At 44.1% G+C, this 13707-nt stretch overlaps 1 protein-coding gene across 3 annotated transcripts in view; it reads left to right on the top strand.

The window, feature by feature from the left end:
* Positions 1–354: 354 nt before the first annotated feature.
* The window catches only part of CNTD1 (cyclin N-terminal domain containing 1), a 197534-nt gene continuing 184181 nt past the window's right edge, over positions 355–13707 (top strand). For 2 of the 3 annotated variants that reach the window (XM_078645354.1, XM_078645356.1), the window contains exon 1: positions 355–524. The gene's annotated coding sequence lies outside the window, so the exon portion shown is untranslated. Of the gene's footprint in view, positions 525–2388; positions 2659–13707 lie in introns of all 3 variants that reach the window. The other variant, XM_078645357.1, reaches the window with a different exon arrangement.

The raw sequence follows: 13707 nt of genomic DNA, 5'->3' as shown, positions 1-13707 counted from the left end.
TATCCCACGTGAAGTGGATCGCTAGTGAACACCCCTGTTGCGCAATTGCTTCCCCTCGCGCCTCACACACAGAAGCACTTGCACTGCAGTTACACTGTTGTTCCCGCTGTCTCAGGTTTCTCACGCATAGGTTCAGTGAAGGATACAGATGCCCAGAACTATGGCCCCAATGCCCAGCCCGGTAGCCACGTTTCTCCCCCGAAGCTTATGCACATTCCTCTGCCAGTGCAACAGCTCCGCTCTCCTCATCGATGCTCTCTGCTCGGGCTCAAGATGGTCGTGCTTGGGATCTATCCTCTGCGCGAACTTGGCTGTCTTCTCCCCTTCACCCGGCTTTTGCTCCATCTTTCCGAATGTCCGTGAACCCTGACCCGGTTACGCACCTCTTTACCATAGAGATACCAAGCGTCACCGCACAACAACCAGAGAGCGGGCGTAAGCAGATAGAGCGCCACCTCAGGTCGGTTTAGAAATTGTACCCGGCAAGAGAGAGCAGCGATTAGACAGCTTCAGTCCTCAATTGGGTGAGCAGGCGTCTGTAATATATATATCACGGACAGGCAGTATTTTTCACAATCAGACCAAGCAAATTTCAGTAAATGTAGAGGGTCGACTGAATATAGAAGAAGGCAAGGTTTCATGTGTTTCAGTGCAAAATTAGTGTAATGTGAAGGCCCATCGGCCCTGCCAAATTTTTCAGGTTCATACTTGCATAGCTGGCACGTTTTCAGCTATTTGTGTATCATTTCCAGGGTTGTACAGTGGCGGCTGGTACCCTAAATATTTGGTGCGGCAACCACTGACCAGTAATACCCAGAGTGAGATGAGGTGGGGGCAAGGTGTTTGAAACAGTAGAACTACGCACCCGTTCTTTTTGCCAATGACCTGTTAATTACAGTGCTTTGAAACAGAAGGACTGCAAAATGAAGACCCCTCTCTCTCTCTTTTTTTTTTGTGGCAGATTTATATAGTGCGAACTCGACCCAAAAGTATTGGCGCATTTTACATGAGCACCAGTTACGTTACACAAGGATAAAATCATTTTTGGTAGGCACAGGGAGATTAAGTGATTTGCCCATAATCACAGGGTGCTAAGCCGATGTCAAGGCTCGTAACCTGGTTCCCCAGCTGGGCCGAACTGGGAACAGCAACCAACCCTGGCAGATTGCTGCTCGGACCGGCCCCGGGTGCGGGGAGAAGGGCGGAGGGGTGCTATTGAGATGCACCACTCCCTCTTATGTTGCAGGGGGCTGATATTGCAGCACTGCTGCAAAACCAGCCCCCAGTAACAAAACCGGTCCCCCACTAGTACAAAACTGGCTCCCACACCTCCGGCAACCAGGGAAACGTACGGTTAGTCCGTCCCTGTTCCTCAGCACCAGATTAGGTAACTTAGGCTTTATATCTAAGAATACATCTGTATTATACATCGAATCCCCACACAATATGATACATAAAGGACTAGCGCACACTGCTATATTATGTGCATGTTACAAAGTAGGAAATAAAAAAAAAAAAATGCTTACCCACTGCAGCCAGGGGCATACCTCCTCTGGTCCTCGTGCTTTAACCCGTGGGGGCTTATTCGTGTGCATGTTGATAACTGTGTTTTAGTTGAAGAAAGGCCAGTCGCTACAGCCTTGATGGTTTAAGTCATAAAATAATACATAATATCAAAAGAGCCTTCGCTGGTAGTTCAGTATCCCCCAGGACTTTGAGAGTAATTCAGGCTTGCTTTGAATTCCCTCTCCACATTCATCTGTTGACTGTGGTGCACCCTGTGCTCCTGGCTGTCTGTGACCATGAAGGGGAGACATCGCATGCCTAAATGTGGAAAAGTGTAAATTCTATGTTAGCATAAGCAACAGCCATTTCTAATGTTGCGTCATTTAGTTTCTGACGTATTCATTTGATTCTCTGCTGCTCGCCTTTTCACCCATCCTGTGTCCTCAACTTTAAGCTGACCTCTCTGACATGCTCAATCTGGTGTACGTGCTGGGGGGCTGCAGCTGCCAGTGCACCTGGTCTCAGATTTGATCAAATGATTGCTTATTGCTGCCATAAAGATTCATACTCCCTCTCCTCATCTGCTGACCACCTGGTCACCCATCTGCCCTTGTTTGCCTACAGCTATTTCCGCGCTTAAACTTGTTTCTTCTTGTTTTCCTTCCCATGAGATTACACTGCAACAACAGTATATAAGGATGATGGTTTTTGTATTCAAGGTACGTCCTCCTACAACACCTTAGGGTGTTGTTCGGACGTGGTCCCACTCATTAGTGTTTAATAAACTTGGTTTGTTTCACTTCACTCCAGTGCCGATCTCTATTTTGTTAGTTTTCGGACCCGTGGACGAGAGGATGACACTGCACCAATGTTCCCTCACAGGGTCACATTTCCACAATTGGCGCCCAGCACGTGGGGCCCCATCAGAGACGCGCCGTCTGAAGGAGAGGTCTTGACGGAAGATCGAAATTATCACTGAGGACGCGCACTGCATGAGAAGACCTTTGTCTTTGCAGCCAATATGAACTTTCCGGTTTTCCTGACTTGACCCTCTGGGTGGTGACCGGTCTTGACTGGGGCTTCTTTGGCGAATTTACAGTGACCATTAAGTCAACCAGAGATCAGCAGGTGGAAGTTGAAGGTTTCTGTTTGGTAAGGTCGCTGATGCGGCACTCTTGATTGTTTGGTTTGGTTTTGGTATTCATTCTTTGCAAAGATTGAAGGAAGGTATTGTGGGGATTTTTATCCTTCTGAAGCTTGTTTGGATAGTAATATCTTACATATATTTGTTAAAACATGCCTGCTCTTAGTAAACTTCGTAAGTGGTGCTGCTGTTGCAGTCCAGGAAATGTTTTGGAACAAAGTCAGCCGGCTCCTCCAGAAGGGACGCTGAATAGAGATATGTATATAAATTATGGTATTCATCCCATAATGTATGGCTCATTGTGGAACAAATACACAAAGAAAGAACCTGACCTACAGTGGCCAGTAAATGGGCCGTTTGATTTCAAGAATGTTCAGTATGTGGAACAGTGTCTGTTCCAAAGAAAGAGTAGGCAGGATATGTTTGATTGTTTGCGTATGTGGGATAAGGAAGTGCAAGAGAGAGTGAAGAAAGCGGAAGCTATAGCGAAGAAAGAACAGCGGAAGACAATATATCAGCATTGTGTTGAATTAAGAGATAAGGAAATGCAGGAAGGAATAGAAAAGAAAGATAGAGAACGCCGATTGCAGGTAAATGGCCAGTACCATATTAGACGTCCTGTCTATCCAATACTTGATACGCATCATGATGATTTTATTATACTAGAGCGACCCCCGCCCTGTATAAATCCCCCGTTCCGAGTGCCCCTGGTGCTTCTGATGAGGAGCTCTTCCCCTCAAAAGATATGGACAAAGACCAGCGATCCGTGCGACAGACTCGCTCTACTCTGTCTAGCAAGGATAAATTGAAGGGCAGTGCTAGAGAGGAATCTCGTCGGGCTACTACAGCGACGATCCTCACAACTACAATTCAGGCTTGGGAAGACACAAAACAGTTATATTTTTTAGAAAAGTTCTGTTGGGATGTATTATATAATTGGCAACATATCTCTGACAAACCAGGCCCAAAGTACTTGAATGAAGATTATAAGCATTTAGGAGATGGGACTTAACCTTTCAAAAACATACCTGATACAATTAGACGAGCAGTTAAACTATGGGATGAGACATTAACACTGCAAAAGGAAAAATAATTAGCTAGGAAGAGTAAAGCCGCAGAAACAGAAAAGTCTCAGACAGAGAAAACAGATGTTCCAGTGAACGAGGACAATCCTAGTGGTAGTAAAGTTGATATGAGACCAATGCGTGAAGCTGCACCCCTGTATGTTCCCCAGAAGGGTGCGGGAACTAATGATGATAAGACTTCCGATGATGCAAAGGGATGTTTTATATATATTTGGGTATCCACTCCTTGGAGTAGAGTAGATGTTATGGCCTTTAAGACTGCCTTTCCTGACCACTGGAAAAACCACCCCACCTTCTATGAGGAGGTAGAGGGAGCTATCAGCTCTTGCACTTTAGTGGATATAGATATGTTCTTTGGGCTTATTTTGCCCCTGATATGTGGAGAACAATACATAAAATTAATGAGGCTGTGGCATTTGGTGACACCTGGGAAAAATGAGAAGAAATAGATGCAGGCAGGGAACCTGCCCAGAAGCCCCAACAGGAGATATTAGATCTTCCTAAAGCTATTTAGACTAAATTGAAGACTCTGATACCCCCTAAGAAAATAGATTGGACTACGTTAGTGTCCTGTAAACAGAAAAAGGATGAGTCAGTTTCTGACTTCAAGGTTTGAGGAGACATTTCATGATTTTAGTGGCCAGTCGTTGGCTGACGAGACCAGCAATCTCCTGTTTGTTGACACATTTGTTGCTAATATGTTCCTTGAAATATCTAGTCGCCTCAGGTCAGTGAAAGTTCTTGGACCACGCCCTCCCCAGTTTCCCTTCTGACAATGGCATAATATTATGAGCGACAGAATCAGGAAGCAAAGGGAAAGGAAGATAAAAAGGTTAAAAATTTTAAAACAAAGGTTATGATAGCTCATGTGTATGGTCCACCATTTAGGAGAAGTGGAGGAGGCGGAGGAACAATGCATACACCCGGAGCACTCCCTCTCCTTCAGGCAAATTTGTCTCCTGATCAGTGTGCCTATTGTAAAGAGACTAGGCACTGGCGTTCTGAGTGCCCCCTTTTGCAAGGCCAGCAATACCAGCGAGGAAGGGGAAGTATGAGAGGGCGCCCAGGGAACTTAGGCAGCAGGGGAAGTGCAAGTGCTCGCCCCCGGTTTGAGGCAGTCGAACAAGGCTCAAGCTACCCTAATACCTTTGACAAAGAGACACCAGTACCAAATGACTGATTATTCTGCTGATACGCCTACAGATTCCGATTATGCCTAGGGATGCCCAGGATGGGGTGTGGGATGTGTTGAGGTGCCAGTAGATCAAATGGTTCCCTATGTTGACGCGAATGTCTTGGGATCTACTGATCGATTTCTGGTGGATACAGGGGCTACCCATAGTGCCCTGTCTAAAAGACTGGTTCCAAGGGCTCCCCTGTCTGGGACATTGATAATATCAATAGGGTTCGATGGAACACCTACACCTAGCCCACTATCACAGCCACTTGAATTCGGACAAGATAGATTCACTGCAACATGTCAATTCTTGCTCTCCCCTAGCACTCCAGATAACATTGTAGATGTCTACAATATGCTAAAATATCCATATGCTAAAATATTTTCGTGCTATGATACGCTGTTCCCCAGAAGGTGTACATGTTATCCTTAATGACAACTATCCAATAGTTTATAGATCTTGCCTTATCAATGAGGACGTTGCTCTGGTGTCCCTACCTTGCACTTTGTGGGCTAGATCAGACACTGATGTAGGTTAAATGGTTATTCCACCTGTACAGATTCAAGTGAGGGAGGGTGCCTCGTTGCCTCTTTTACCCCAATATAAGATATCTCAAGAGGGCGAGGAAGCATTAGCAGGTATTATTCAGGATTTGATTAAACTAGGTTTAGTGGAAGAGGTTCCTGCAATAGCAATAGCCCTACCTGCAATAGCCCTATCCTTCCTATTTTGAAAAAGGACACTGATACTAAGATTTACCGGTTCAATACTGATTTGCGTGAGGTCAATAAAATAGTGATGCCCAAAAATCGGGACGTTTCTGACATAACAACCCTCCTCACTATGGTCCCTCCCACTGCCACCACATTCTCCGTGATTGATTTGAAAAATGCGTTCTTCTCAATACCTATTCACCCGGACAGCCGTTATCTATTTGGATTCACACTGAAAACAGATCATTCAGGTTCTGTAGAGCTCCACAGGGCTATACAGAAAGTCCTAGTATTTATAGTCAAGCATTAAAGAGACACCTTGATTCCTTTCCTGTACTAAAAGGGGTGGTTCTAATTCAGTATGTGGATGACATTTTTCTTGCTGCAGATACTCCGGAACTATGTGAAGAAGGTACATTGTTACTATTATCATTTCTTGCATCACATAATCACAAAGTCTCTAGAAAGAAATTACAATACTGTAGACAGCAGATTACCTATTTAGGTCACCTCCTGTCTAAGGAGGGACGTGCGCTCATACCAGATCGCATTCGTACCATTCTAGACACGACAGTACCCTGTACTCAAAAAGATATCCGTGCATTGATTGGCCTTACTTCCTTTGGTAGGCGGCGGTTCCCCTGTTTTTCACATATTATCAAACCTTTGTTAGCCCTTTTGACCAAAGACACCCCAATGCCCCTCCCATGGACTGCTGAGTGCCAGAGTACCTTCCAACAGTTACGTCAAACCCTTTGCTCTGCACCAGTATTAGGTACCCCAGAGTACACTAAATCTTTCACACTTTATGCACATGAAAGAGAAGGTTGTGTCCTTTCTGTCTTAGCACAGATGCACAGTGATAAACAACGTCCGTGAGTATATTTTTCAGCTTTCCTCGACATAGTCGCTCACGCACTGCATGCATGTTTCCGAGCTGTGGCAGCAACGGCTGTATCCATAAGCCAGAGTGAAGGAATAGTTCTATCACACAAATTGCTTGTGTTAGTGCCCCATTCAGTTGATGCGTTGCTAAACTAAAGACGCAGCATTTCACTAGTGCTCTCTTGACAGGATATGAATTGACACTTTTGGCTCCCCATATCACGCTAAAAAGATGTTTGACACTAAATCCCGCCCCACTAGTGCCAGTTCCATCTACTCGGCCTCAGTCACAAGACTCACATGATTGCATATTTCTCACTGAAGAACAAACAAAAGGCCGAGTTGACCTGCAAGACACTCCCTTCTCCATTACAGACGGGGAGTTATGGGTTGACAGGTCATGTTTGAAATTGCCCGATGGCACTACATCTGCTGCCTATGCTATTACGACACTCCAGACAATAGTTGAGACAGCTCGTATCCCATAGAAATCAGCTCAAGCAGCTGAACTGATCGCTCTAACCAGATCATGTGAGCTTAGTACAGACCTGATTGTCAGTGTCTACACTGATAGTATGCGTTCCGGGTAGCGCACAATTGTGGCCGCCTGTGGAAAGAACATGGTTTTCTCACTTCACATGGAACACAGATAGTGCATAGAGAACTAGTGCAGAATCGTCTTAGTGCCTTAACTTATCCTAAGAAAATAGCTATTGGCCTGAGTGGGTAAGTCTGACTACAAAGACTCCCCGCTTCCCAGCTCTGGCGCGACTGCCTAATGCTATGTTACCTGTAGCTACTGGGTCAAAGTGGCATGTGTTTGCAATATTTACCACATGCGTGGTTTTGATACGATGGGCTTAGCTGCCCCCCAATGTTCGGTCATTGTCAACATTGTTAATGTAATTGAATTCTGTGTCAGATTACACTAAAGACTGTTGTGCTATGTATGTACTTGTTGCTATCTCAGATGTGCATGCTACCAATTTGATATGTTATTGAAGACGTGTCATTTCTCTGTTATGTACTATGATGCTCCTTGTATAACTGTGCTGATGTGCTGGCTGGTTTTTTTGTTTTTGGTTGGAACCCAGGTTCCTGTTGTTTGTATTGTAATTTGAAATCTCAAATAAAAAAAATAAAAAAAAGTCTGACCACAAAGGGGGGGTCTGCCTATCAGTGGCTACTTATCTCAATGTCAGTGAAGAAACCAACGTTCACTCAGGACTCTTAGGACGCTAACTTTCTTGTCGTTTGCCGAAAGATGATCCTCCCTAGGGAGAAGAAGGCGATTGCTGCGACAATGTGTAATAGCTGTACACTTTGCATTGATTTTACTTTAATTGCTGCTCTTATCGCTACTGTAATGTGGGTTGTAGAGGAGGTAATGCCTGGGGCTTCCTGGCTCAACATTACTGCTACATCACCTACTACAAAGGAACACCATTATTTTGATTTGCTGCAGCATGAACAGGGGTACCGGTAAAATCTGAGAACAATTCATTTCTACAAATGTTGCATCAGACTCACCAGCTAAGTGTCATGATTCGTGTCCCGACATGACACTATCCCAGCATGAGACTATTTCCATTTGAGAGACATGTGTGTGCAATGCCTCTCAAAAGAAATACCATTCCTGATTGAAACCCTCCCCTGTCCCGTGCTAACCAGCACTCCAAGGTAATATGTGGGTGAATGCAGGATTTGATGTAATATATGTTTGATTATAGTGTTTATACTGTATGTGGTATTTGGGGCTTGTTAGTATGCAATGTATAGAATATTCCAATGCTTGTTTATGTATTGAGCCAATGCTTGTTTATTTATTACTCTCAAAGATTTCAGTGCTATGCTTTTTGAAGGTTCGTTATCGTTACCATCAGGGAAGTACTCGCTACCATCAAGGAAGTATTGACAAAAAAGCAAGCAAACATAGAACTGAACTCGCGCTGCTTCTAGCGCTCCAGAAAGAGCGTGTTTCCGTACAAGGAACGGGAGAGGAGCCACACGTCACGACGCTCACGACGTAGCGGCCATCTTGGGTGTGGCATGGGTATAAAATGCAAACAACAAGGACCCCCTGTTAGGAAATGGATTCGTCATACAGGGAAATAACAGTGTGAAAAAATATACACCATAGATAATACATGCGGGAGAAACAATGTAAGAAGCACAAAACCAAGATGGAAAAAACAAACTTGCATTTATTGCTAGTTGTACACATTCATATTAAAAAACATTTGATGCAAAAACATGAAAACCAAAAATTCATCTAAACAATCAATCGTATACAGATAATGTATTCATAACACAATTGCACAAAACTTATATGAAAACAGTGGCAAACAATATGTATTTATCATATGAATGTGTACAACTAGCAATAAATGCAAGTTTGTTTTTTCCATCTTGGTTTTGTGCTTCTTACATTGTTTCTCCCGCATGTATTATCTATGGTGTATATTTTTTCACACCATGGGTATAAAATGCCACACCCGGCTGCTGGAAGGCGCTTGGCCTTCCGGTAGTTGTCACGGAGACAACTCTTGTTTACCTGCTTCTCGGCGAGGATTGCTGACGACGTCGTCTTGGTTCTTGCAAGTTACCAGGGGCAGCAAGCAGCTCTTCCAGCCGCGGTCGGTAGTAGGAGTTTCTGCAGGGCAGTGACGTGGTGAGGGGCAGGGTGGAGGGAAGTAATGTATGGATTTCGGATTTTAACAGGTAATTAAACATATAAATAAATAAAATGAATTTCGTTGCGTGCACTGCATCACCAAATGCGACGCAGTGCGCGCAACGAAATTAGTTTTATTTATTTATATGTTTACTTACCTGTTAAACTCCATAATCAGTACATTACTACCCCCCACCCTGCCCCTCCCCCTCCCCATGTCACTGCCCTGCAGAAACTCCTACTACCGACCGCAGCTGAGCTCTTCCGCGACGCTCAGTGGACAAAAAGAAAACAAAAGCTAAGTGGAATATTCTTTCAGGCTCACTCCACAAGAAAGTTTAGAACTGGAGAACATTCTTTGAGCGACACTTAAAAGAACAATTTTTTGAATATTTTGTCTTTGTGAAGAAACTGGAAAGAAAGGAAACAAATGGACAATAATACTAATTAGGAACCAGTGAGTTCTTATGATTTTGTTTGCAAGTTTGTTGTATATATATCTTCTCTTTTCAGAACAATGTGATGGTGTACACATAGGAGAGTCCGCAATTATTCATAAGTAAGTGAACCTGTTGTGCAATAAAGAGAGGAGTCAGATCTAAGGTTAGGGCAAGGAATAAAGTAACTTATTCTGGGTATTTTTTCCTGTCTAGAAGAATCACAAATTCTTCAGCAAAAGACGCCACAACAAGACGACTCTGACTTTACCACGTTACTACCTACGCCCTGAACATACACCACTACACCATCACAAGACTGGTGGACATTACTCATAACTCCAAAAGATCGCAGGTAGGAAAAGTTCCTCTTTTACCTCGAGGGTTAGGACTTTGTTGCTTACGCTAAAGACTAGAATCATAGAACCTAGATCTAAGATATACCTTGTTGCCTCGCAGGTCGACAATAGGACATCACCAGCGCCTAGCATCCGGCCCTCCTCCCTGAGTCCTATTACTTAGCCTAGGAGAATTACCAAATCGTAGGTTACTTGATAGGGGTCTTTGAAGTTGGCTCCTAACGTCTCTGCGAAACTCAGCCAAGCACCTTTCAGGTAAGAGTGTTTGGTAATCTGACACTAAGCAATGCTACTAACTGTTGGGTTTGTGGCAAGATTCCTCCTCACCAGAACATAAGTGGAATCCTGTTGCCCACCACTGCCATTTTCTCACAATGGCTCATGCCAAGCTTGGTTGAGCTACAATATGCTACCTATAAATTTAACCTCTCAGAAACATGGGATGTGGGTGACCTCAACACCAAACTGAATAAAGTATGCTATCCCAACGAAAATGGGGACCCACAAGCTAAGGCGACCGTCTTGGAGATGGAAGAATATAGTAGAGAAAATGAAGCACAAAATATAAGTATTTCAAACTCTAGATCGGCTAAAGGAAATGGGCCACCTGTTATCTCTGTTGTTCTGACTACTGGCCTCCTCTGTGTACAGAGTACAGGCAATGTGCTAATGGGTCACAGTAACTGTACTACAGCGTTGCACATGCCCAGGAGGGGCCGAAGCAGCTTCTTCGCATCATGTCATACTTATTTTGTTTGTGGAGCTAAAGCATACGACTTCTTACCTTCAGGCTGGTCTAGTACCTATTACATCGCTTTTCTTCTACCACCTGTGTTTCTAGCTCCCCCAACATGCCACCAAGATTTGCAATTGTTCAATCACCACGTTGGTAGTAGGGGAAAACGTGCCATCGATGTCTCTGTAGTCGATCAGACAGAGACCACATGGGAGCAATATACAGACTTAAATAAAGGATTTCTCTTCTTCATTGGCCAAGTACAAAACAGCAAGCTGGTGCGCCGCCTCACCCGTACAATCAAGGCAGTGATTAACCAGACAACTGCGGCCTCAGGAAACTCGACAGAAGAACAAGCATCAATCCGCATGGTCGCTTTACAGAATAGACTTGTTTTAGATGTTGTTCTAGCTGACCGAGGTGGAGCGTGCCGTGTCATCGGATCCAGCTGCTGTGTTTTCGTGCTGGACAATTCACCATCTGTCTATGCGGCTATCTCCAAACTACACAAGATAGTCACCGAAATACATCAAGACCCAGGAACATGGACTTGGACTGGGTGGTTTTGGGACTTACTTTCAGTTTGGGGTTTGAAAGTATTATCAGTTCTGTTCATATTAATAGCTATTATCTTCTCTTGCTGTTTGTGTATTCATTTTGGACCAATGCTCTGTTCTCTCTGTTCTTCTGCCTGTACTGCCTGCATTTCGCCTATAGAGAATGTCAAAAACGTAAATGCCCCGTTTGGCAGTGGAAGGAGAAATATATGGACTCATGGCACTAGATATTGAGGATATCTTAGAATGGACAAAAACTGTCTTAGCTTATGCTAAAGGGTTGTCTGTGGAAAAGTGTAAATTCTTTGTTAGCATAAGCGGCAGCCATTTCTACTGTCGCCTCCATTTCGTTTCTGTCGTATTCATTTTATTCTCTGCTGCTCGCCTTTTCACCCAGCTTGTGTCCTCAACTTTAAAGCTGACCTCTCTGACATGCTCAATCTGGTGTACGTGCTGGGGGCCACAGCTGCTGGTGCACCTGGTCTCAGATGTTATCAAATGATTGCTTATTGCCGCTATAAATATTCTTACTCCCCCTCCTAATCTGCTGACCACCTGGTCACCCATCTGCCCTTGTGTGCCTACAGGTATTTCCATGCTTAAACTTGTTTCTTTCAGTTTTCCTTCCCATGCAATTACACTGCAACAACAGTATATAAGGATGATGGTTTTTATATTCAAGGTAATTCCTCCCACAACACTTTAGGGTGTTGTTCGGACGCGGTCCCGCTCATGAGTGTTTAATAAACTTGGTTTGTTGCACTTCACTCCAGTGCTGATCTCTCTTTTGTTAGTCTTCGGACCCATGGACGAGAGGGTGACCCTGCACCAGTGTTCCCTCACGGAGGTACATTTCCACATAAAGACCAAGCTCCTTAAATAAATCATACTCGTGTTGCTGCTCGTAGTTGGGGAGTGATTTTATTGCTATGCTTGCTGTGGCTGTATTGTTGGGATGGTCATAATTAATATGTAAAAGGACAGAAATGTGGTCCTTTCAACAACCTCCTGCTTCTAGCTTCCAATTCTTTTGTAGGTCTCGCCTAGGCAGCACATGCACTGCATGCACTGTCTCTTCAAGACATGCTGCCTTGAACATGGGCATACAGTACCTCCCATGTTTTTTTATTGGCTCCTGTAAATGCCCTTTGTAAATGGCTGCTTGCGTCTGATTGGTAAATATGGTTACTTTCTCCCACCTTTTGCTATTTCTGACCCTCCCAGCAGACTCTCTATCACATGTGTTCTTCCTTTTTTTTTTTTTTTTTTTTTAATTGTATGTACCTTTGCGGCACTATTCTTTTTGTCTTTGACTCGAGAGCTCACTCCTGCCTGGGCAGCATAGAGCACTCATAGATTGCAGAGGAGACTGCAGGAGATTCCTGAGTCCTCTCTTGTTTTTATTGTTTCCTGTGATCATGCCCCCAGGAGCTGCAGCCACTGCTTCCTCCTCCTGGGACCTGCAGCCTTCAGCACCCTCTCTCCGAGTGCTGTTTTTTTTCCATTGTTCCATTGGCGTTGTAAATACATAATCTTCTGACAATAACGAAGAGTGACTTGAAAGTACCTCGGATACTGCAGCAAGTATGCTAGAGGTAGGAATCTGTTTACATCACGTGCTCTTTGCATCCCATGCTCACTTTGCAGGCAGCCGATTATATGACCCTGCTCTATCCAAACACGCAGGATGCTGGTCTGAAGTAATGCCGAACACTGTAGCCACCAGTGTCCACTTTCCTGGTGTGGCGAAGCAGCCGGCGTCTCTTCGTACAAAGGTCAGAGGCATATAATTAAAACTCCATACCTGCTGAGTAACCCAATGTCGCATGTGTTTTCTTAAGTTGCTCTTTTTTAACCAACAGCACTTTGCTGGCCGAGGATTTGAAGTACTTATTTGCAACATTAAAACAAGAAACTACATGTCCCCAAAAAAATGAGTATCTGCTTGCTAAAACCCAACAATTTCAAGCATCTCCCATGGCACCCAGCTATGTAGAGCCCTACATAACCTAGTCTGACCTATTTTTCCCAGACTGAGCTGAGAAACACTGGGGTAAAACTGAAGACCAAACCAGGGGAAGTTATGCCCAAAGGAGTCAGGAAATACACTGACTGCGTGGTGTTTACTTTACATTTGTGTGTGTACTGAAGCCTCATTGATTTTTGATTGTGGAGGGACATAGGTTTTTTTGCCACTCTGATTCTGTTATAAAGTGTTTGAGCCTTGACTTAGCATGCACAAGTCATATAAAACAGGTGTTAAACATATGAAACATGTTTATTGTAGTTATTGTTTGATGAACTGAGACACTACAAATAGTGCTGGCCATAAAACCACTCTTATACCAACCTCGGTCCAGGGGAGAGCATGTGTGTCATATTTTCTGGCTTGTTAATGATGTCCATCGAAATACACTATACATAAATAGATTG

The sequence above is a fragment of the Lissotriton helveticus genome, chromosome 5_1, assembly GCF_964261635.1.
Source record: "Lissotriton helveticus chromosome 5_1, aLisHel1.1, whole genome shotgun sequence".
Taxonomy (NCBI): Eukaryota; Metazoa; Chordata; class Amphibia; order Caudata; family Salamandridae; genus Lissotriton; species Lissotriton helveticus.
This window is presented reverse-complemented; position numbering and strand designations above follow the sequence as displayed.